This window comes from Triticum urartu, chromosome 5A (assembly GCF_056163025.1).
Source record: "Triticum urartu cultivar PI428250 chromosome 5A, HENAU_Tu73, whole genome shotgun sequence".
NCBI lineage: Eukaryota > Viridiplantae > Streptophyta > Magnoliopsida > Poales > Poaceae > Triticum > Triticum urartu.
In genome coordinates, this window is record NC_141877.1 from 559,790,631 (window position 1) to 559,812,660 (window position 22,030).

The 22,030-nt window shown below is 44.3% G+C and overlaps 1 pseudogene; it reads right to left on the reverse strand.

Annotated features, from left to right (window-relative positions):
- Positions 1 to 2,750: 2,750 nt before the first annotated feature.
- Positions 2,751 to 21,866, reverse strand: LOC147972860 (uncharacterized; annotated as a pseudogene).
- Positions 21,867 to 22,030: the final 164 nt, after the last annotated feature.

Here is a 22,030-nt window from a genome sequence, read left to right on the forward strand (position 1 = left end):
GTTAGAAGAAGAATGTATTAAAATGTTTGGCACTAAATCTTTGGTTGATGAGCATGATTGCAATGTTGTTAGTATGAATTCTTTGAATATCCATGGTGCTAATGATATGCAAAGCCACAAGCTTGGGGATGCTATGTTTCATGAAGATGATATTTTTTGTCCCCCAAGCTTTGATGTGCAAATTTATTATGATGAAAGCATGCCTGCTATCTATGCTGATTATTGTGATGACATGTATGCTATAAAGAATAATGATAACCATGAAACTTGTCATCATGATTTTAATTTTCAATCTCATGATAGTGATTTTGTTGAATTTTCTCCTCCCACTACTTTGAATGAGAAGAATTTTGCTTATGTGGGGAATAGTAAATTTTCTATGCTTGTAGGTCATGAAAAGAATGTTTTATGTGATGGTTATATTGTTGAATTCATTCATGATGCTACTGAAATTTATTATGAGGGATGAATATAAGCTTGTAGCAATTGCAATAATATCAAGTTTCCTCTCTATGTGCTTAAAGTTTTAAAGGTATGCTTGTTTTGCCTTCCTATGCTAGTTGATTATTGTTCCCATAAGTTGTTTGCTCACAAAATCCCTATGCATAAGAAGTGGGTTAGACATAAATGTGCTAGCCATTTTCTTCATGATGCTCACTTTACGTTTCAATTCTCATCTTTTATATGAGCATCATTGAAATCACCATGCCTAGCTAGGGGCGTTAAATGATAGCGCTTGTTGGGAGGCAACCCAATTTTATTTTTGTTCTTTTGCTTTTGCTCCTGTTTAGTAATAAATAATTCATCTAGACTCTGTTTATATGTGATTTTATGTTTTAGTTAGTGTTTGTGCCAAGTAGAACCTTTGGGAATACATGGGTGAAGTATTTGCGATCTTGCTATAAAAAGCAGAAACTTTTGTGCTCACAAGATTAGCTGCCATGTTTTACTGGGAGTGATTTTAGGCTGATTCTTTTTGCAGATGATTAAAAGACAAATTCCTCAGGTCCAAAAAGTTATTTCATAATTTTTGGAGTGACAGAAGTATTGGAAACCTCCATATTGCTGCAGACTGTTCTGTTTCTGACAGATTCTGTTTTCATTGTGTTGTTTGCTTATTTTCATGAATCTATGAGTAATATCGGAGGGTATGAACCACATAGAGAAGTTGTAATACAGTAGATATTACACCAATATGAATTTAGAATGAATTCACAACAGTACCTAAGTGGTGATTTATTTTCTTATACTAACGGAGCTTACGAGTTTTCTGTTAAGTTTTGTGTTGTGAAGTTTTCATGTTTTGGTTAAAGATTCGATGGACTATGGAATAAGGAGTGGCAAGAGCCTATGCTTGGGGATGCCCAAGGCACCCCAAGGTAATATTCAAGGACAACCAAGAGCCTAAGCTTGGGGATGCCCCGGATGGCATCCCCTCTTTCGTCTTCGTTCATCGATCGGTAACTTTACTTGGAGCTATATTTTTATTCACCACATGATATGTGTTTTTCTTCGAGCTATATTTTTATTCACCACATGATATGTGTTTTTCTTGGAGCATCATTTTATTTTCTTTTATTTTGCTTGATTCTTGAATAATATACCAAGATCTGAAATTCTTAAATGTTAAAGAGTCTTCACATAGTTGCATAATTATTCGACTACTCATTGATCTTCACTTATATCTTTTGGAGTAGTTTGACATTTGCTCTACTGCTTCACTTATATCTTTTTAGAGAATGGCAGTGGTTTTATTTTGAAGAAATATATGAACTCTCATGCTTCACTTATATTATTATTAGAGTCTTTAGAACAGCATGGTAATTTTCTTGGGTTATAAAATTAGTCCTAATATGTTGGGCATTCAAGATGGGTATAATAAAAACTTTCATATAGAGTGCATTGAATACTATGAGAAGTTTGATATTTGATGATTGTTTTGAGATATGAAGATGGTGATATTAGAGTCATGCTAGTTGAGTAGTTATGAATTTGAGAGATACTTGTGTTAAAGTTTGTGATTCCCGTAGCATGCACGTATGGTGAACCGTTATGTGATGAAGTTAGAGAAAATTTATTTATTGATTGTCTTCCTTATGAGTGGCGGTCGGGGACAAGAGATGGTCTTTTCCTACCGATCTGCCCCCCTAGGAGCATGCACGTAGTACTTCGTTTCGATAACTAATAGATTTTTTGCAATAAGTATGTGAGTTCTTTATGACTAATGTTGAGTCCATGGATTATACGCACTCTCACCCTTCCACCATTGCTAGCCTCTATAGTACCGCGCACCTTTCGCAGGTATCACACGCCCACCATATACCTTCCTCAAAACAGCCACCATACCTACCTATTATGGCATTTCCATAGCCATTCTGAGATATATTGCCATGCAACATTCCACCGTTCCGTTTATTATGACACGCTTCATCATGGTCATATTGCTTTGCATGATCATGTAGTAGACATCGTATTTGTGGCAAAGCCATAGTTCATAATTCTTTCATACATGTCACTCATGAGTGAGTTTTGACCTCCCTCCCCCGCGTCGCCCTCCCCACGGGCGACTCGGGAGGCGACGCTGCCTCGAGCGCTCCCTCTCCACCTCCTCCCCCTTCCCCTGCCGCCACCGGTGCTCCCCGCCGGGCAAAGCCCTGGCGGATCCAGCGGCGGCGGGACTTCACTCCCAGGCTGCCTCCCCCCTCGAGCGTGGGGCTCGACGAGGCTGATGGAGCCGTGCTGCTTCGGACCTAGGGTTTCGCGACGGCGGCCCCAGATCCAGAGGGTCGGGCCTCTGGACCTGGCATGGCGAGCACGCGGGCGGCGCGGCGCGACCCTTTGGCCTTGTTTGGCAGCCATCCGAAGGCTGCTCCTCTGTGCTGGCCGGTGCTTCCCTACATCGATGGTGACGACACGTGGTTTCCTTCTCGGTGCTGATGGTCCTCTTCGGCGGTCTGCTTCCCCGCCTCCTGTCTGCTCTACTTCGGCGGTATTTGGGGTTCTGGTCTTGGGCTGGGGCGAAATCCCTGCGCGGCGTTGGCCTGCGCTGACAACGGCGATGCCTGAGGGTGCCGTAACCTCAATGGAGGCACTGTCATGGCCCGGACTGACCCTCTCCTTGAGCACCAGGGGAAACCCTTGGTCCAGTTCATTGGACAAGGCAGCGGTGGCGCCTCAGCGCCATCCCCTTCTTGAAAGTGTTGCTTGGGTCGCACTTGGAGCCCCCGATGCAGCAGCTGGAGATGGTGTCCTCCCCGATCTTCCGGCGAGCCTTGATGGTAATGCGATGCTGTGATGAGGGCTTCATCATAGAGCGTGGGCATCCAGTCCTGGTTGGGTCCGGCCATCCACCTGCCGTCTCTTTGGCACTTATTGGTGGAAGGTACGTTGGCCTGGACAGCCCTGGAGATGCGGTCTTCTTTGGAGGCGCCTGGCAACGACTGTGACGCGGCCTTGAGGCTCTGAGTCTAGCTACCTCGCCGTTCATGGTTGGAGGCTGGACAAGGCTAGACCTTTCGTTGTTGCAGTTTGTAGTTGGTAGCACCTCCTCGCCTGCTCGTTTGGTGAGGACGATGATGTGTGTGCGTGTGTCCCTCCTCTTGGGAGGTTGTACCTGTACTGCTGTTCACTTCCTGTTTAATGAAATGAAATGCAAACTCTCTTGCGTTTTCTCGAAAAAAATGTCACTCATGAGTCATTGCACATCCCGGTACACCGCCAGAGGCATTCATATAGAGTCATATTTTGTTCTAAGTATCGAGTTGTAATTCTTGAGTTGTAAGTAAATAAAAGTGTGATGGTCATCATTATTAGAGCATTGTACCATCTGAGGAAAGGATGATGGAGACTATGATTCCCCCACAAGTCGGGATGAGACTCTGGACGAAAAAAGAGAAAAAAATGAGCATAAAAAAGAGAAGGCCCAAAAAACAAAAAAATGAGAGAAAAAGATAGAAGGAGCAATGGTACTATCCTTTTACTACACTTGTGCTTCAAAGTAGCAGCATGATCTTCATGATAGAGAGTCTCCTATGTTGTCACTCTCATATACTAGTTGGAATCTTTCATTATAGAACTTGGCTTGTATATTCCAATGATGGGCTTCCTCACAATGCCCTAGGTCTTCGTGAGCAAGCGATTTGGATGCACACCCACTTAGTTTGTTTTTGAGCTTTCATACACTTATAACTCTAGTGCATCCGTTTCATGGCAATCCCTACTCACTCACATTGATATCTTTTGATGGGCATCTCCATAGCCCGTTGATACGCCTAATTGATGTGAGACTATCTTCCTTTTTTGTCTTCTCCACAACCACCATTCTATTTCACCTATAGTGCTATGTCCATGGCTCACGCTCATGTATTGCGTGAAGATTGAAAAAGTTTGAGAACATCAAAAGTATGAAACAATTGCTTGGCTTGTCATCGGGGTTGTGCATAATTTAAATATTTTGTGTGATGAAGATAGAACATAGCCAGACTATATGATTTTGTAGGGATAACTTTCTTTGGCCTAGTTATTTTGAGAAGACATGATTACTTTGTTAGTATGATTGAAGTATAATTATTTTTATGTCAATATTAAACTTTTGTCTTGAATCTTTCGAATCTGAATATTCTTGCCACAATAAAGAGAATTACATGGATAAATATGTTAGGTAGCATTCCACAACAAAAAATCTACTCGAGGACGAGCATGAATTAAGCTTGGGGATGCTTGATACGTCTCCAACGCATATAGAATTTTTTATTGTTCCATGCTATTAAATTATCCATCTAGGATGTTCTATACGCATTTATATGCTATTTTATATGATTTCTGGTACTAACCTATTAACCTAGAGCCCAGTGCCAGTTTCTGTTTTTTCCTTGTTTTTGAGTATCACAGAAAAGGAATACCAAATGGAGTCCAATTGACCTGCCAATTCTTGTGGATTTTTATGGACCAAAAGAAGCCCCTGGAGTAAAAGAGTTGGGCCAGAAGAGTCTCGAGCCATCCACGAGGGTGGGGGCACACCCTACCCTCCTAGGAGTGGGCCCCTGTCTCGTGGACGACTCGGAGACCCCCCCTGACGTGAGACCTATGCCAAAAATTCCTATAAATACAGAAACCTCCAGAAAATAACCTAGATCAGGAGTTCCGCCGCCGCAAGCCACTGTAGCCACCAAAAACCAATCGGGACCCTGTTTCGGCACCATGCTGGAGGGGGGATCCATCACCGTTGGCCATCTTCATCATCCCGGCGCTCTACATGACGAGGAGGGAGTAGTTCACCCTCGGGGCTGAGGGTATGTACCGGTAGCTATGTGTTTGATCTCTCTCTCTCTCTCTCTCTCGTGTTCTTGATTCGCACGATCTTGATGTATCGCGAGCTTTGCTATTATAGTTGGATCTTATGATTTTCCTCCCCGTCTACTATCTTGTAATGGATTGAGTTTTCCCTTTGAAGTTATCTTATCGGATTGAGTCTTTAAGGATTTGAGAACACTTGATGTATGTCTTGCATGTGCTTATCTGTGGTGACAATGGGATATCACGTGATCCACTTGATGTATGTTTTGGTGATCAACTCGCGAGTTTCGTGACCTCATGAACTTATGCATAGGGGTTGGCACACGTTTTCGTCTTGACTCTCCGTGAGAAACTTTGGGGCACTCTTTGAAGTTCTTTGTGTTGGTTGAAAAGATGAATCTGAGATTGTGTGATGCATATCGTATAATCATACCCACGGATACTTGAGGGGACATTGGAGTATCTAGGTGACATTAGGGTTTTGGTTGATTTGTGTCTTAAGGTGTTATTCTAGTACGAACTCTAGGATAGATCAAATGGAAATAATAGCTTCGTGTTATTTTACTACGGACACTTGAATAGATCGACCAGAAAGGATAACTTTGAGGTCGTTTCATACCCTACAATAATCTCTTCGCTTGTTCTCCGCTATTAGTGACTTTCGAGTGACTCTTTGTTGCATGTTGAGGGATAGTTATATGATCCAATTATGTTATTATTGTTGAGAGAACTTGCACTAGTGAAAGTATGAACCCTAGGCCTTGTTTCCTAGTATTGCAATACCGTTTTTGCTCACTTTTATCATTAGTTTCCTTGCTGTTTTTTATATTTTTCAGATTACAAAAAACTATATCTACCATCCATATTGCACTTGTATCACTATCTCTTCGCCGAACTAGTACACCTATACAATTTACCATTATATTGGGTGTGTTGGGGACATAAGAGACTCTTTGTTATTTGGTTGCAGGGTTGTTTGAGAGAGACCATCTTCATCCTATGCCTCCCATGGATTGATAAACCTTAGGTCATCCACTTGATGGAAATTTGCTACTGTCCTACAAACCTCTGCACCTGGAGGCCCAACAACGTCTACAAGAAGAATGTTGTGTAGTAGACATCAGTTGTACCGAGCTGCGACAACTATCGCTTGGAGGGCTGCCTAGTGGAGGCGAGCGGCCTCCCCAGCTCTCTCATACTCGTCTACCTCCTCTATGGTTATGAAGTATCTTCTTTTTACCTGAATGTCAAAGAAGGTAGGAGCAGGCAGCGTAATATAGAAGACGCGCTCCCCGTCAAAGATTACTCGGTAGAAGAAGGCTTGTTCGCTCCTCTCAACAAACTAGTAATGAACCATAGCATCGTTATCAAGGTAAGCGAGTGGTAACTCAACATCATTCCCTCTTATGGGTACCCAGAGAGGACATCATTTCCTCTCAAGAAATTAGCTAACCGCGTGGCATAAATCCCATCAAAGAAATCTGCACCTAGATGAGATTTATTATGTAATCGAGTTAGTTTTGTTAGGGTTTGATCCCTAGTGTCCATTATGTTCTGAGATTGATGTTGCTATGACTTTGCTATGCTTAATGCTTGTCACTAGGGCCTGAGTGTCATGATTTCAGATTTGATCTTATTATGTTTCCATGAAAATATGTGAGTTCTTGATCCTATTTTGCAAGTCAATAGTCACCTACTATGTGTTATAATCCGGTAACCCCGAAGTGACAATAATCGGGACCACTCCCGGTGATGACTATAGTTTTAGGAGTTCATGTATTCACTAATTGTTAATGCTTTATTCTGGTACTCTATTAAAAGGAGGCCTTAATATCCCTTAGTTTCCAATAGGACCCCACTGCCATGGGAGAGTAGGACAAAAGAAGTCATGCAAGTTCATTTCCATAAGCACGTATGACTATATTCGGAATACATGCCTACATTACATTGAAGAACTGGAGCTAGTTCTGTGTCACCCTATTTTATTACTGTTGCATGGGGAATCGCATCCGACATAATTATCCATCACTGATCCATTGCCTACGAGCTTTTCAGATATTGATCTTTGCATAGTTACTTTTCCGTTGCTACTGTTACAATCACTACAAAACCAATACTCTTACTTTTGCCACCGTTACCATTACTTCCATATTACTTTGCTACTAAATACTTTGCTGCAGATATTAAGTCTTTCAGGTGCGGTTGAATTGATAACTTAACTGTTAATACTTGAGAATATTCTTTGGCTCCCCTTGTGTCGAATCAATAAATTTGCGTTGAATACTCTACCCTCGAAAACTGTTGCGATCCTGGGTTATCAAGACTATTTTATGGCGCCATTGCCGGGGAGCATAGTTCTATTCTTTGAGTCACTTGGGATTTATATCTGTTGATCACTATGAGGAACTTGAAAGATGAAAGAACCAAGATTTATCCCTCAACTACGAGGGAAGGTAAGGACCTGCCATCTAGCTCTGCACTTGATTCACCTTTTTTTATGAGTAAACTTGCGACGCCTACACCTGCTATTCATTCTGATATGTTGCATGTTATTGATCATGCTACTTCTTCTATGCATGATGCTTATGATGAAACTACTTCTATGCTTGATAATACTGTGCCATTAGGTGAATTTGTTGATGAACAAATTGCTAGGGTTAGAGAGAATGAAATTATTGAAACTAATAATATTGATGAAAGTGATGATGAATATTCTCCCCCTAGATATGAATGGCCTATTGTGCCTGAGGGTTATGTTATGGATGAAGACACTTCTAGAGATCTTTTATCTTGCAATGATAGATATGATCTTAAGAAATTGTTAGCTAAGCTGAAAGAAAAATCCTTGAATTCTAGAATGAAACATGACCCTGCTTTTGCTACTTCACCTATCTGTATTTCCCATATGGATTATGATTTCTTTGTCGATCCTGAGTTAATTACTTTGGTTGAATTTGATCCTTTTTATGGTTATGAATCTCAAATTGTTGTGGCAAATCTAACTAAATTAAATGATATAGCCACCCTGTTCACTAATGAGGAAAAAAATTCGTTACTACTATATCCTTAAGTTATTTCCATTCTCATTAAAGGATGATGCTAAAATGTCAGGACCCCGATCCTAAGTCACACCAATCTAGCATGTAACACATCATATCACTTTGCAGCCTTACGCACAGTACTCCCACGGGTGCCACCTTACCTGGCCCAGGACCGTTTGCGCCTTTTGGCTCACGTATTTGATAGTGTCGCTAGCATCCATATGACAGAGAACCCAGGCCGACATGACTAGTTGTAAACCCAAAGTGGCACTAACTTACAGGGATAGGCATACATGACCCAGCAACGAACGTGTCAGTCATCAACGTATGAACCCAAGTCGTAGCAAGCTACAAGGACATAAAGGAACAACACGTGACATTTCCCCGAAGGGACAGATACAGGAACGAAGAAGGACACATGCCGGCCAGCCTAAGTGTTCTGGAGCAGTAGCAAGCTACCATTTCTCAGTAGAAGCACTAGGAGACATTTCCCGGTAAGAGAGGCTACCAAGAATAAACCACTAGGTTGTCGGATCCCGCACATACCAATCATTTCAATAACATAAACACAATATGCTCGATATGTGCAAATACAACATGGCATCACAACAAAACTCTATGACTCAAAGTATTTATTCATTAGGCTCCGAAGAGCAACATATTACAAACATGGGTCTGATGACCCAGCATTCAAGTCATACAAGCAATAAGCACATGCGGAAGCTTAACTTGTCTGAGTACAGACAACTACAAATGAAAAAGGCCGAGAAACCTGACTATCTACAAGACCCTTTGGGGGGCACAAGATCGTAGCTGAAGTAACAAGCTAAACGTCGAAGTCCACGCGAAACTACTAGTGAGACTGAAGTCTCTCTGCAAAAACATAAATTAAGCAAACATGAGTACAAATGTACCCAGCAAGACATAGATCAGAACTAGCTACATATGCATCGGTATCAACAAAGGGGGTGGTGGAGTTCAACTGTAGCAAGCCAGGTTTAACTCAGTGGCTATCCTGAACTACGACTGCAACTAACTCTTTTGAGGTGGCGCACACGAGTCCACATATTCACCAATCAATACACCACTATAGATACGCTGCAGTCTCCCTACAAGAACGCCGTCCATAGCACTGAAGCTTATCTAGCGCATTTTAGGGTATCCACATTCACTTGTCTATGAACTGTATAGGCAACCCAGAAGTCCTTTACCGCGGACGCAGCTACTCGAATAGATCATTTATAACCCTGTAGGGGTGTACTTCTTCACACATGTTTCCACCACTTAGCATCTACACATGACATGTGCTCAGCAGACTTCAAGAGAAAGCTGACGTGGGTGTAGACCACGATCTGACTAACCACAAAAGTCCCTAGTCCAGGTTTATCACCTATTCAGGTTCCATCCGAAGGAAGTCCAGTCGAGGTTTCCACTTACAGCCACGAACGATGTGTGCAGGGTTCCCGAGGCACCAAACAGGAGTCCCGGTACACCATGCCACGTGCCTACCGCATCGCAGCCCACCCCTCAGGTCAGTGCTGCGCACGACCTCCAGAATACTACAAACACCAGAAACTACTTGCAACTCCTGGATAGAGGACAGGGGGTTAATAAGTCCAGCAGGGTCATATTTCAGGGCCCAATGTGTGGTAGTTGTTGTTCATGGATCACAAACACAGAACTCAGTTCCTGAGGACGGTTTCAATGAGACAACCCACCATGTACTCCTACATGGCCTCTCACCGCTACCTTTACCAAATCGTGTTCACACACTTAGCTCTCAACAGTAAGACATGTTCACCACATTCCGATTCATCCCCGACGAATCGGACCTGACTCAACTCTAAGCAGTAGTAGGCATGAAAAACAAGCATGAATGAGTTGGCACATCAAGGCTAAAACAACTCCTACTCATGCTAGTGGGTTTGATCTATTTACTATGGCAATGACAGGTCATGTAGAGGAAAGGGGTTCAACTACCACAGCATGTAACCGTTGAATTGTTGTTGTCCTAATGCAGTAAAAGAGAGTAGGAGCGAGAGAGTGGGATTGTATCGGAATGAACAAGGGGGTTTTTGCTCTCCTGGCACTTCTGAAGATAGTGTAGCTATTCATCGGTGTCATTGAACTCATCGTTGGAACCATGTCTACTGACAGGGGACAAATACAGGCAAACAAGGAAGAACAGAATCAATGCAATGCAACAATGTGATGCATGTTCATGACATGTCAATATGCTGTGATTTGAGCTAATGAAACTAGAAATAGGTTAAATGGAGTTGGTTTTAATCCAAGATTCAAATTCAAACTCCATATGTGGATATTCAAATGCCATTTATATGATTGGTCCTAAACAGCAGCTATAAGTTGTTCTAACATGCATGAAAAAGGTAAATATGAATAGATTGGATTTTTCTGATCATTTTTCATATATAAATTATTTCATTTGGAGTCATGGTTGAATTTCTATGATTTTTAGAAGTTTTAACTATTTTCTGGAATTTCCTGATTTATTTTAAATCCAGAAAAATCCTTTACTGCGTCAGCATGACGTATAAGTGACGTCAATAGGTCAACGGGTTGGACCAGGTGAATCGTGACCAGTGGGACCCATATGTCAGTGTCTAACTAAATAACCTAAGTTAATTAGCACTAATCTAATCCTAATCTAGATTAGTTAAGGCCTAGGGCCCACATGTCAGTATCAGCAAGGCTAAATAAGTTTAATTAATAGTTAACCAAAATTAGCATGGACTTGGGCCCATTTGTCAACTACCCAGGGGAGGTCAAACCCATGATCAAACAGGGTCAAACACACCGGCGGCTTGACGCGGGCGGGGTCAGACAAGGCGGCGGTGCTCGGGATTGGGCTATGGTGCCCCGTTTGATGTGTGGCTAGGCTCGTTCGTGAGCTCTTGTCGGCGCCCATCGGATCGAGCTGGTAGATGGGTGTGTGGTGGCCAGAGCTGACAGCGACGAGCTCGGCAGTGGCGGCCGGCGTTCGGGTGTGTGCGGGAACGCGGTTGCGCTGTGCAAACGGGCGGGGTGAAGCACTGGAGATGCTCTACGCGGTGCAGCGAGCTCGGCGGACGCGCGCCCCTGACCAAATGGTCACCGGAGAGTCGGCGATGGCGAGCGCAGGTAGCGGCCGGTTTCGGTCATTGGTGAAATGGTATAACATCGACTAGAGCTAGCAAACGTCGAGGGGAAGAGGGGAAAACGACGTAGAATCTCACGGTGCCTACAGTGGGCATCGAAGCGGGATCGGGGAAGGCCGGAGCTGAGTGGAGCGACGAGGGGGATATTCGGCGGCCGAATAAGGGGATGACGGCGATAGCGGTGTTACAGGGCGCTCCGGCTGGCTTCCTTCTATGGAGAGACATAGCGCGAGGTGGCGGAGCTGCTGGGAATACTAGGTAGGCGAGGGGGCTAGGTGGCGACGGCAACGGCGAGCGGCGTCGACGAGCTCCATTCGGTAAGAGAGCACAGGAGGGGAAAAGGGTCCTGGGAGAGAGGGCAGAGGTGCTGGGGGTCGAGGGGAGGTGCGTGGCATCACGGGAGGTGTCCAGGGCGACGAGGGGGCAGGCCGGCAGGGTGGGAGTGGCGCGCGCGGCAAGCACACGCCCGGTGTCCTCCTCGCAGTAGCTTGACGACGGCGGCTGTGTGGGCTGGGCCTGCAACAGTGCTGGGCCAGCTGGGGCACCAGCTGAGCCCAGGTAAGTCCTCTCTCTCTCTTTTCTAATTCTCTCTGTTTCTATTTTCTGTAATTGTTTTGGATTTATGAAAAATGCCAGAGCATTTTCAAAAATCATGGGACTGGTTGTGGCCACTGTTTGGATTATTTCCGACAGCAAACATTCCAGTTCATGAATATTTGGACATGTAAAATAATATATAAAATTTAAATGCCCAAATGAAAATAAGGTAAGATTTAATTCAGTGACCCAATGTTGTCTTGGAAAAGTGTGAACCATTTTTGTCAAAGGTTCTAGCCCAAGGCAAAGATGATGAACATTTTTTAAGCATAATTCAAGTTCATTGAAAAGATTAAATTTTGAACCTAGTTGTCGGCATTCTGGGAATGGGGGTCCCCGAACTTGCCTGCCTGCGGCTCATGGCGTGGTTGTCCTGGCAGGTCTGTACCACTACTAGGAAAAGGGCTACTAATGGCGCACCAGTTTTGCCTAATAATGGTGCATCACTGGTGCGCCATTAGTATTACGCCACTAGTATTTTTTACTAATGGCGCACCACTGGTGCGCCATTAGTATAGGCCACGGTGCGCCATTAGTATAGGCCACTGGTGCGCCATTAGTATAGGCCACTGGTGCACCATTAGTATTTTTGAATTTTGAAGGCGGGAAAATAGTAGTGGCGCACCGTCTAACCCCCACCATGCGCCATTGCTATTTTTGAATTTTGAATTTGGATCTGGATCGTGATTTTTTTGCCCATTTCTGCTCGTTTTTTTGCTCGTTTTTTGGCACGTTATTATTTCAAATTTTGTTCCTGTTTTTGGATCTTGTACATTCTTTTGCCGTGTTCTTTTGCCGGAGAGGAGTTCGCCGGAGAGGAGGAAGAGGAGGTCACCGGAGAGGCGCTCGCCTACATCGCCGAAGAGGAGGAGTTCACCGGAGAGGAGGAGGAGGAGGAGGAGGTCGCCAGAGAGGAGTTCACCGGAGCATCAGAGAGGAGGAAGGAGAAACCATGAGGGGATGGAAGGAGAGGAGGGAGGAGGAGCTCACCAGAGAGGAGGGAGGAGAAACCGTGAGGGGAGGGGAGGCGAGGGGAGGAGAGGAGGGAGGAGGAGGTCGCCGGAGAGTAGGAGGTTAGTATGGTGGAGGAGAGAAGGGAAGATGGAGTGGAGGAGAGGAGGAGATGGAGTGGAGGAGAGGTGGAGTGGAGGAGAAGAATGAAGAGGTAAATTCGGATTCGGAAATGTTTAATGGGGTTCCCCCTGTTAAATTCGCATGTAACTTTTCGAGTAGTTGATTTTTCATATAAAAAACTTTTTCATCCGAGTTCGTACGCAAAAGTTATGCCCATTTTACAAATTCTCGAGAGATTTCGCAAATAAAGTCGAAATTCATATTTGTAAATTTTCACAACAACTATACCACGTATCACATGGGAAACTTATTTTCTTTTATTTTTTTGACATTTCCATCAATTTTTTTATAAAAAAACTGAAAAGGCGGTCCACGGGGAGGGGGGGGTGCATTCGGTGGAAGTGGTGGCCAAGTTACTAATGGCACACCGTGGCATGGTGCGCCGTAATGGCGCACCACTCCCACGGTGCGCCATTAGTAGTTTTGAAAAAAAATTAATTTTTTTACTAATGGCGCACGGTGGATGTGGTGCGCCATTAGTATTTGGACACTAATGGCGCACCAACACATGGTGCACCATTAGTATATAGTAATGGCGCACCACATGTCTGGTGCGCCATTAGTGTCAATTCCATCTATAGCACTTTTCCTAGTAGTGTACGGCCCATCATCATCAACAAGGCATTTAAGACCCTCGCGAGGCGGACGACGCATGTCAGGGCCCTAGATTTGCTTGTAACTAGTTGGATGAAAGCATTCATGTCATCATGTTTAAATTTAAGAAATTTGAATTGGGGATTGATAAACCCTAGCACAAATGCAATTGAAATAGGTTCAACCAAAATATCCTTTTAAAATGTTCATGATTTATGGAAAAAGGTGAAAGCCTCTACCAGAGATGATGCATATTTTTCCAGGACATTTTGGTCATTGAATTAAATCATTATGGTATTTGAGTTGGAGTTTAAAATTTACCATTAAATATTGGCTGCTCCAAATATTCTGAAATTTCTTGTGTGGTTTCAAAATAATTCAAATATTCCTCACAAAAATTTACAGAATTAACCAAAGTGTTTTGGTTAGTAATTTTTTTGCAAAACAGTAGCAGAAATTAGAAAAACTGAAACAAATAAGAGAGAGAGGGAGAAAGCACTTACCTGGCGCTCACCTGGCAGCCCATCTGGCCGGCCCAGCCCACCAGGGGCAGGGAGGTCTTCTTCCTCCCGATAGTCGGATGCACAGCGCGTGCCCGACGCGCGCACGGCCACCGCACGCCACCTCCAGCCTCCCTGCTTGCTCCCGCGACCCCTGGAGACACCACACAGACCCCCTCCACTCTCTCTCACTCTCCCTTCGCTCTCTGCTCTCTCCCCTGGACTCTCGCCCCTCTCCCGAGCAGACCCGAACCCGCTCGTCGCCACCGACGCCGTTCACAGTAGCCACCATGCCCCTCTGGGCCTCTCATCTTGCCCCAGAGCTCCGCCTTGTTGCTTGCTACGTCCTCAACGAGCCAGGCGGCCCGGGAAGCTCTGCATCAACACCATCTCCATCTTCTTCATCGTCGGCCACTGAAGCTCGCCGGCGTGGATTCGCGAGCTCCAGACCCTCCCCGGCCTCGCTGTTGACTCTGCTGGATTCACCATGAGCCCCTGTCTCTTTCCCCTCTCTCCCCGTGCTCGTCCGCGCCTTCTAGCCACCGTGGCCATCGGAGCCGATTGCTCCTCGCTGCCAGCCATGTCGCCACCACGGCTACGGCCGTGCAAGCACGCGTCCAAGCTTGCCACTGAGCTCACCGCACCCCCATGAGGCCAACGCGCCTAACCGCGGCTCCTGCCATGCCCTGCACCGTCGACTCGTTCGACGCCCGAACGCCGGCCGCCGCACTTGCCATCATTGCCGTCGTTCTAGGCCATCTCCGGCGAAGCTGAGAGCACCACTGGATGCGCGCAAGCGCCAGCAACCCGTTGCCACAAACTGCTCGTCGAACGGTGGCCCGTAGAGCAAACCCGACGCGGGCACCGCCGCAGCCTGTCGTCGCCGGCGGTTAAACGCCGGTGGCTGACGTGGCACCATTAGTTTAGGTGCTAATCATGTTTAGTTATTGCGTGTCTCAATGACATGTTGGTCCCCGAGCATAATTAGGTTAGTCTAATTATCTGTTAAGATTAGTACTAATACGTGTGGACCCCACGTGTCAGCTTTGACTTTGGTGAAGTCAACGTGGACCGGTCCCACCTGTCATCCACCAAACCAGTCTGAGACACTAACGTATGAGTCCCACAGGTCAAGTTTGACCTGGCCAATCCAGTTGACCTGCTGACGTCATAGCTATGTCATGCTGACGCAGTAAATCATTTTCTAGATTTTAAATAATTAGAAAATTCCAGAAAATGTCTAAAACTTCTAAGAATCATAGAAATTCAACCGTAGCTCAGAATGAAATAATTTATATATGAAAAATTATCAGAAAAATTCAAGGAATCCATGTGTACCATTTTCATGCATGTTTGAACAATGTTTGCCCTTTGTTTTGGGAAAAACAAATAAAGGGCATTTAAGTAATTATATATGGAGTTGGAATTTGAATCATGTATTCAAACCAACTTCATTTAAATCATAGCTAGATGCATTAGCTCAAATCAACAGTATATTGCCATTTCATGATCATGCATCATATCGTGCATTGCATTGATAGTGTTCTTTCTGTGTTTGTCGGTGGTTGTTCCACCTCGGTAGACGATGTTTCGACGATGTGATCGATGACACCGATGAAGAGCTATACTATCTTCAGAAGTGCCAGGCAAGCAAAAACCCCTTGTTCATTCTGATACAATCCCACCCTCTCGCTCCTGCTCTTTTTTACTGCATTAGGACAACAAAGATTCAACTGTTACATCCTGCGGTAGGTGAACCCCTTTCCTGTGCATGACCTGTCATTGCCACAATAAATAGATGAAACCCACTAGAATGAGTAGGAATTGGTTGAGCCCTGATGTGCCTACTCATTCATGCTTGTTGTCATGCCTGCTACTGCTTAGAGTTGAGTCAGGCCTGATTCAACGGGAATGAATTGGAATGTGGTGAACATGTCCTACCGTTGAGAGCTAAGTGTGTGAACACAATTTGGTAAAGGTAGCGGTGAGAGGCCATGTAGGAGTACATGGTGGGTTGTCTCATTGCAGCCGTCCTCAGGAACTGAGTTCTGTGTTTGTGATCCATGAACAGTTACTACCACACATTGGGTTCCGGTAACTCGGCCCCTCTCGGCTTATTAATCAACTTGATCTCTGTCCAGGAGTTGCAACTAGTTTCTGGTGTTTGTAGGTAGTGTTAGTAGTCTACCAAGTGGCACCCGGTACAGGTGGGCTAGGGACAGAATAGGCACAGTGACACGGTGTACCAAGTGGCACCCGGATGGTGGGCTTGGGAACCCTGCACACATCGTTTGGGGCCGTGAGCGACAACCCGGCCGGATCTCCTTGTAGATGGAACCCGAATAGGCGGTAAACCTGGACGAGAGACTGTGTGACACCATCGCCTGGCTTCCGCTTGAAGGTTGCAGGGTTATCATTATCTATTCGAATAGCCGGATTCCTCGGATATGGAAACTTGGACCCCTTGCATATTTCATAGACAAGTGAAAGTGGATACTCTAAAATGCGCAAGATAAGCGTGAGTGCTATGGATGGCCTTCTCGTAGGGAGACGGGAGCGGATCCATAGTGGTCTATTGATATGGTGAATATGTGGACTCGTGTTCGCCACCTCAAAGGAGTTACTTGCAGTCGTAGTTCAGGATAGCCACCGAGTCAAAGATGGCTTGCTACAGTTAAACTCCACCATCCCTTCGTTCATAATGATGTATATGTAGTTAGTTCTGATGTAAGTCTTGCTGGGTACATTTGTACTCACGTTTGCTTAATTTATGTTTTTGCAGAGAGACTTCAGTCTCGCTATTAGTTCTGTGTGGACTTCGACGCTTAGCTCGTTACCTCAGCTATGATCTTGTACCCTTGGGAGGGTCTTGTAGATAGTCAGGCTTCTCAGCCTTTTTCCTTTGTAGAAGTCTGTATTCAGACATGTTAAGCTTCTGCATGTGCTTTGACTTGTATGCTCTAAATGTTGGGTCATGAGACCCATGTTTGTAATATCTCGCTCCTCAAAGCCTAATGAATAATACTCTGAGTCATAGAGTCTTGTTATGATACCATGTTGTATTGCACATATTGAGCATATTGTGTGTATGATTGAAATGCTTGGTATGTGTGGGATCCGACAACCTAGTTGTTTATCCTTGGTAGCCTCTCTTATGGGGAAATGTAGTCTTGTGCTTCCATGAGCCATAGTAGTCCGCTAAAGCCCGGTTCACCGGAGTCCTGCTAGCCCAGCACTACTGCTCCGGAACACTTGACTAGTCGGCCTGTGATTCACTTCGTTCCTGTGTCTATCCCTTCGGGGAAATGTCACGCGGTGACATCCGGAGTCCTGCCTAGCCTGCTATAGCCCGGATTCACACGCTGCTGACCGACATGCTCGATGTTGATTCATGTATGCCTGTCCCCGTAAGTTAGTGCCACTTCGGGTTCATGACTAGTCATGTTGGCCCGGGTTCTCTTTCATATGGATGGTAGCGACACTATCATATACGTGAGCCAAAAGGCGCAAACAATCCCGGGCCACAGTAAGGCGACACCCATGGGAATACCATGCGTGAGGCCGCAAAGTGATATGAGGTGTTACAGGCTAGATCGGTGTGACTTAGAATCAGGGCCCTGACAGCTTTGGTATCAGAGCCTGACTGCCTGTAGGATTACCAAGCCAAACTGGTCGAAGTCATGTCTAGAAATGCTTTAGTTATTTAGGGGAATTGATTGTGGGAATGAATGTAAGGCTCTTTTTACTCCTTACACCTCATGGCCTTCTGATCTGAGTCAACCTCTTCTTTTCTATGGGGATTAAGAACTAAGCCTTCTCATCTATCTATCAGGATGACATGTTACTAATCCGTAGACTCATAGGATTGTTGGTTTCATGTCTCAGTTCAGTTGCTACTACTTCCGTATGTTCATAGCTGGCCTCAGAACCTTGATATTGTGATGTTGAGCGGTCATGGCACCATTTTTGCAGGATGTCTCAAATCTTTTTGAGCATTTACAGCCGTTATGCTGTCCGAGTCATCCCAGGTTTCTAAACAGTCTGATGCATTTGCAAATCCCTTCTTTCCGTTCCCGATGTCCCTTTGGGCCAGTTCAACCACACTAATCGGTGAGTTGAGGTACTCTATTGCCTCGACATATATGTTGGAGCTATTATTATGACCCTAGGTGTCTTAGGGAGTCACCTAGTAATCTAGCAATGTTTTGTGTTCCCGGTGTGATGATTCTGGCCACCATTCTCGAAAGCATCCCGTGATGCCATTTAGTAGTAGGTATTCTACTCCTGGGTTCTTGACCCAAGATTCACTCTACTTACCTCGTGTTGACAGTGTTGCTCGTACCATTAGGATATTAGTAACCTTTGCGATAGTCCTTGAGGTCCGTGGTATTTCCTTCTTCCAAATACTATGAACCACTTATGGCAGAAGTTTGTTGGATCAAAAGATCACAACAGGAGTGCTCTCGACAAGTTCTCCATTCAAATTGTGAATCTGCGAGTCCTTCTTCTTCTGCATGGGTTATCCGGAAGAAATATGGTGAACTTGTTCGACATACAAATCCATGCGTCCACAACTCCAGAAGTTATATGCTCCTTGGGTTGTCCATTTTTAGTTTATTCCGACCATCATCTATCAGTTGATAGTCAAGAGTATGTGTGCAATCTTGTTCATCGATGCCTATTATTCTTGTGGTCCGTCAAGCCGTTCTATTTCAGAATGACTAGGAGAAACAAACTCCAGTACCTCATCCATTCCTAGGATTGGGTCAAAGTAGTTGTACTCCGTAGATCAAAATGCTAATCCAACTTTTGTTCTGCTCTACCTTGGAGTGTTGCCCTCTTTATCTCAGGAATCTCATGAGGATTGCACCAACCCTTATGAATTCTTGTTGAAGTGATACTTCTCGCCATTATTGTTCATTCCTCGGTCTCCATGTTATTGTAACCGGAATACTGACAAGTGAATTGTGATGTGTGAAATCAATACACCTAGCAACCACGTTGTCTGGTAGTTAATGGACAACAATCTCATTCTTAGCGTGTTGGTTATTCAATCATCATCCTGAGATTGATCGTGTTATCTAGTCCATTTTTCCTGGTGCACTCTTTGGTCAACGAGTTAGGATTGTATCAATCCCTCGCTCTTCTTGATCATATCGTCTTGCCCTAAAAAGCAAGATTGTTCTCGAGCTTAGTAACATATCGGTGGTTCGTGATTTTCCGATTATCTTCTTGGAAGTATCACCAGGTTGTCCCCTGACTGTTATGTTGAGCTCTTGGTCAAGTTGGTTTCTTGTAACCACCCCTTCTCCAAGAATCTGTGCTGGATACCCCTGAGCTAGTTGGTTAAGCCAAACAACAACTTGGAGATTTGGAAGATAAAAGCTTGTCTTGCTTAGTTCGTGTTAAGGGATATCTTTTGTGTGTGTGTGTGTTGAAGAAAGATGATATCTTCATCGATTGGTCCTCGTGATCAGTTATTGGATCTATTGTCTTGTCCAAACTATGATTTGAGTGTGGGCTATCCTCAAATCAAATCAGAACCAACGATGTTTGTAATGTTGTCCTACTCGAGGTTGATTCCTCGGGCATACACCATTATATCCTTTGGTCTGACCAATGATATCGCCGTGTTCACTTAATTGTGGAATTCCATCTATATGGAAGCCTGGATGGTTGTTTGTTGAGCCCATTGACAACATTTTCATCTTGTCCATGATTCATGTTGAACATCTAAGTTAGCGTTGGAAACTTTGAAAGCATTTCTTCATGCTAGCTCATGAAGCATATGTTTGGATGAAAGAAGTGACTACCTCTGATTCACGTGCATTTGGTGAAAGTTGCCACCGTGAATTCGAGAAAGTAGTTTTGCTTCCTCTAGAATCATCCCAAGTTAGTCATGCACGTGCGAAGTATTCTGTGGTCTGGAGACTTGCAACCTTCATTCCATATGTATCCCTAGCACAGTAAGCCACTAATTGACTTGTTCTAGGAGAAGAAGTTCCTTCTTAAGAGCTAATCATGACTTAAGTAAGGACTTTGCTATCCTCGATGACGGTTCCCAACCAGAACTCGGTAGTGTTTGTTGTAAGACTTCCGTGTGGTCATGCTTGTCTTGGACAACGTGTTCACATGTGTGTAGCAGAACCAGCTCATATTTTGGAGCTTGCTATCGTAGTTCATTTCCTGAGAATCTCGCAACGTTATCTCGTCGAATTGTGTTGCAAACTTTCTTTTGCAGACATGTTGAGTCTGAAGTATCCTGTTACTAACCAGATCTGAATCTCGGGAAGATATGATGGTTGGAACATTCCAACATTTGCATTTTGTTACTAGCTTACACCGTCTTTGTGCCATTTCACTATGGGCTTCCTCCATAGTAATTCTTATTCAGGATCATCTTCAAAAGTGGTCCTACCATGGATTCCACCCATTTCCGATGATAAGCAAATCATCCATTGTGTTGTCTTCCACAAGGTAGTCCACATCATCCATTCTAGTCTGAGTATGCCATTCTACTGCACTCCGCCAATGATTGTTGTGTTTTTGCATTAGGCTGGTATAAAGAGTTTCAATGATCTGTTAAATAAAAGTAATTCTTTTTGCCACTTAAGGTAATATTTCTGCGAGTCACCTTTCTTAAGATGTCTTGATGTGGTATCATGGCAACTCAACTCCTCGCTACATTGACAACCGTTCACCACCCTCTTAAGTGTGGAATTGTTGCCTACCAATTTGAACCTTTGTCATCTATTACCTCCCATCTCTCTCGATGTGTGTTTTGTGTCTCAGCCCAAGAGATGTTTCAACGTCTCACTCCATGAGTTGATCTTGAGTTGCTCGATCATTGAGAAGATCGTTTCCTGTAGAGTTTCCTTCCATCGTCATCATGTTGGATGAAGATCTCGAAAGCAAAGATGTCAAGATCGACTTGAGTTATCAAATCAACATCCTCGGGGAAGATATCTTGATCGTGAAGAATGTGTTAGCTTGTGTTCCTCTGTCTTATTACCTCACGACTCGAATCTCGGGACGAGATTCTTGTTTAGTAGGGGTGAGTTGTCATGGCCCTAGATTTGCTTGTAACTAGTTGCATGAAAGCATTCATGTCATCATGTTTAAATTTAAGAAATTTGAACTGGGGATTGATAAACCCTAGCACAAATGCAATTGAAATAGGTTCAACCAAAATATTTTCAATGACCTCAAAATATCCTTTTAAAATGTTCATGATTGATGGAAAAAGGTGAAAGCCTCTACCAGAGATGATGCATATTTTTCCAGGACATTTTGGTCATTGAATTAAATCATTATGGTATTTGAGTTGGAGTTTAAAATTTACCATTAAATATTGGTTGCTCCAAATATTCTGAAATTTGTTGTGTGGTTTTAAAATAATTCAAATATTCCTCACAAAAAATTACATAATTAACCAAAGTGTTTTGGTTAGTATTTTATTTACAAAACAGTAGCAGAAATTAGAAAAACTAAAACAAATAAGAGAGAGAGAGAGAAAGCACTTACCTGGCGCTCATCTGGCAGCCCATCTGGCAGGCCCAGCCCACCAGGGGCAGGGAGGTCTTCTTCCTCCCGCCAGTCGGATGCACAACGCGTGCCCGAGGTGCGCACGGCCACCGCACGCCACCTCCCGTGACCCCTGGAGACGCCGCGTAGACCCCCTCGACTCTCTCTCACTCTCCCTTCGCTCTCT